This window comes from Medicago sativa, chromosome 8 (genome assembly GCF_051527215.1).
Source record: "Medicago sativa cultivar Bolivia chromosome 8, Bolivia_mono, whole genome shotgun sequence".
NCBI classification, from domain to species: Eukaryota; Viridiplantae; Streptophyta; class Magnoliopsida; order Fabales; family Fabaceae; genus Medicago; species Medicago sativa.
Window position 1 is genome coordinate 61,712,186 of NC_140756.1, and position 3,976 is coordinate 61,716,161.

Sequence of the window (3,976 nt, forward strand, 5' to 3'; positions counted from 1 at the left end):
TTTCAATGAGTTGGAGTGCGAGTAAAGGTTTTCCCTTTAAACTTAAGATCAAGAAAGAAAAATTCCAAAGACAAGCTTAAACAGAAAGACATGAAAAATGGAGAATGAGGAGAGGAGAAAAATTAATACATTGATGGTACAGAGAAGTTAAAGCTTCTTCATCCACAAACAAAATTCTCTCAGCATCAAGCATACTTGATACAATTTATGCCAATTTTTGCATAACAAAATGAACATATTTATTTTTAACTTTATCCTAAATAAACAAAACTCAACACACACATGCACACACAATTGAACTATAAACCAATTGATCCCTCATTGTTCCAACTTATATCATCCATGTTCCGCAAGAATATTGATCAAACACAAATTTATAAATACAAATACTAGATAAAAATAAATGTAAAAAAGTAAAACATATAATTTCAACTATAGTTCATTAATAATATTTCTTGAAGTTCAAATGAAACATGAACACAACGAAAAGGAAAAATATATTTCCTCACATCAACTAGCACTTTAAGCATTCACATATCATCTAAATTTATGAAATATAAGTTGAAATTAGAACATATAACAATACATATTATTGTTGTTGTTATTATTATGAAATATAAGTTGAAATTAGAACATATAACAATACATATTATTGTTGTTGTTATTATTATTGTTTACTATTTTCTAATGCTTATTTCCAAGGGTGTGTTTGTTGTTATACATCCACACCCTAAAAGTTTTACACTTTACACCAATCTCATTACAAAATTGTTCAACTACATTTTCATCTTGCTTAGGAATCTTCCAACCCGATTTCATAGCAAAACCAAGCATCCTTTCCTTTTGATAATGAGTGAACTTGGATCTGAACCTCTTTGATTTTGACGACCCTTCTCCACCACTATAAGTATCACCATGATAGATTGGCTCAACAACACCTTCTCCAAGATCACCCCTTGGAAAGTGGGCCTCATCATGAACAACTGAAGAAGGAATAGAAGTAGTTGTCCCCCTAGAAGTCCCAGTCACATGCTGGTAACCGGTCGGAGTTTGAAAAACCGTCGAGAAGGGAGTCGGCTGAGGGAAACGGGGGTTGTTAAAAGGAAGGGAAATATTCTCTTCATTAACAACACCATTTTCTCTCCGATGAAAATTTCGGTGACAGTTACACGCAGCACATTTGAAAAATTCGATGGTTCCTTCAATTCCAGCGGGTAAAAACTCGCCACAGCCATCAAGAGCGTAGCCTCCAATGCTGGAAGCGTGATTCTTTCTACACTCTTTGAACTTTCCTTCGAAGTTATTGCTTTGAGAATTCATTAGAGCTTCTTCATCATGATGATTCGAGGTTTTAATTGTTTCAACGTAACTAGTTGGATCACTGTCATTAGCCATCACTACGTCTTCCTCATTTTCTTTTGTTTCCATTTGATTAATGAACAGGCAAAGACTTGAAAAGATAACAAACAATGGGATCGAAGTAAACATGACTCTCTGTTGGAAGAGTAACACTATGATATGTTTTTCTAATTTTTGTTACTATGTTTTCTCATAATTTGTTCTAGCTCCATCCACCGCTTTAAATAATTGTCACATAAGAAAAAATATATCTTCAAATTTTACTTAAAAGAGACTTAAATTGTTCATAGTCAAACAATTTATTGTCATGTAAGAAAAATTAAATGTCGGTGCTAATTAATATAGTGCAAAGAGATGCATGTATTTAATCTATTTGTGTTTAGGGTGTAGTTACTACTTCTCTTTTGACTCCATAATTCTATTTTATGTAACTAGACTCTTGACCCGTGCATCGCACGGGTCCTATCGACCGTAATAGAAATTGATAAATGATCTTTGACACGTAAGATACGCATGCATCTATCAATAAACACAAATTAAATTATTAGAGATCAAATATCGCAATCAAATTCGTCTCAACATGTCCTTAATGTCATTTGATAGAGAAAACATTAATATATTAAAGACTATTTATTTATTTAATCACAATATAAGTATTGGGACAATTATTCTCTTTTTTTCTTCATAATTAAAAAAGAACACTCTCATTTTCTTAATTATAAAGAAAAAAGAATATAGTATTACGTTGTTGCACAGGTCAATTTAATTTACTGCGTTAACGGTGGAATATCACAGTTTAACTTGTAATAATTGTTTTAAATTTCTACTACCATGAAAAAGAAAAACAAAGTACAAAGTCACTTCAATTAATAGAGTTTCTAAAGAACACATACGACATCAAAAGAATATATACTTTAATATTTACAAATGTTTCCAACCAAAATACTTGCTTATCAAGCCTGCATATATCATAGAATATAATAAAAGAAGAGATATTGTACAATGTATTATTTTGGTAAATATTAGGTTATCTACGAATATGGTACAAAAGGGTCAACATCTAAAGATCAAAAACTAAAAACACCAAATCATGCATGCATCCCAACAACAAAACAAATAAATATTCAATAATGGAAGATATTCCAAACATAAAGCTGCTCAAATAAAAACTGCACATAAGGACCACCAAATGTTTCAAATTACATAGAATTGATGTTTCTATGTGACTTAGCTTTCCGGGTTGGTTATTTAGGTGTTTTTTTCTTCTGGTATAACCCTCTGTGTAACCTTGGCTAGTTTCTTGGTTTTTTGTTCCTCAGTTGGCTGTTCAGCACTTTTGCCTACATGCTAGTGCTTTTGTTTGCTTTGCTGCTGATCCTTCTCGCCTTGAGTAGGTTAGGCAGTGTGTTAATAAAGTTTGGCTGTTAAAAAAAAAAGAAAGATGTAAGAAATGGAAGTTCTCTATGAATATGAAAAAGTATATTATTCATGATGTAAGTTATTTCTTAATGACATTTGAAACACAACATTCTGAGGGGGAAATATATCGATTCCATCATCTCCGTGTCACCGGATCTCCTTAATTATCAAAGTGTTTAAAGCAATTGAATAAAAATAGTCCAAAAGATTCAGCAAAATTTTGAATTGCAAGGCTATTTTCCCATTTACATTTTATATCTACATATTTGATGGTTCATATTATTTTGTTTCACGAAACAGTCAATAAAATATTTTACATAAGAAGAAGCATGTACATTACTAATACCTTATACATGATGCGTATATAAACCCAATTTGTATCAACAAAATATAGAATGAAGTTTTAACAGCTCCTGTCTCTGTAATCAATAAACGGAAGGACTAATAAAATTTTGAAACAATTGGTGCAAAATAAATAAAATTAAGAACGAACAAAAGTTCAGTGTATACACAGTCCAAAAACAGGTTGCTAACTCACCAATAACATGAACCTTAAAAGAAACATGGACACCAAGGAACTTAAACAAACAACATAGCAGCAAATCAAAACTTTCTTCTGCATCCAAAACACACTAAAAGCATAAAATTAGCAGCATAACAGAAGTTTGCTTCAACAAAACCAGAAAATAACTCTACAAAATAATCTAAAGGCCTGCTCATAGCCAAGGGAAGAAAAACCAACATATATATACAGGCTACAAAAAACTGAAAACGCACAAACCTACTCCTGCCAGCATTCCTGGTTATCCGAAATAGACGACATGAAGCAACAACCTGAAAACCTCCTGCAAACGTGCAAACGGGTTTAGGGAAAATCATGGATGAACCGTGGGAGAAGAACAAATTATCAGGAAAGAGAATTGAGATAGAAATATGAGAAATATGAGAGAGGCAAAAAATGGGGAGAAAAAGAAATCAGAGTAATTTATAGCAGAACACACAGTATATATAACACATGGTGTACATGGGCATGGGAAAGAGAGTAGAATAATAAGTGCATTGAGAACAATAACAATCACGTTGGAAACATAGAAATGAGGTCAAGGTATATTAAATGTCATCCTTCAGCCTCTTGAGATACATGCATCGGTTGTGGGTGGGAAATTACTAAAAATTGAACTTAGATTGCCGAGGTGGA

At 32.3% G+C, this 3,976-nt stretch overlaps 1 long non-coding RNA gene and 1 pseudogene across 1 annotated transcript; both read right to left on the reverse strand.

The window, feature by feature from the left end:
• Positions 1-663: 663 nt before the first annotated feature.
• On the reverse strand, positions 664-1,532 carry LOC146900245 (zinc-finger homeodomain protein 2 pseudogene; annotated as a pseudogene).
• A 950-nt stretch (positions 1,533-2,482) lies between these two features.
• On the reverse strand, positions 2,483-3,976 carry LOC146900246 (uncharacterized). Its single transcript, XR_015022174.1, has 3 exons — positions 3,317-3,976; positions 3,125-3,197; positions 2,483-2,780 (listed from the first exon to the last, which is right to left on the reverse strand). It is a non-coding gene; the product is annotated as an uncharacterized LOC146900246 (long non-coding RNA).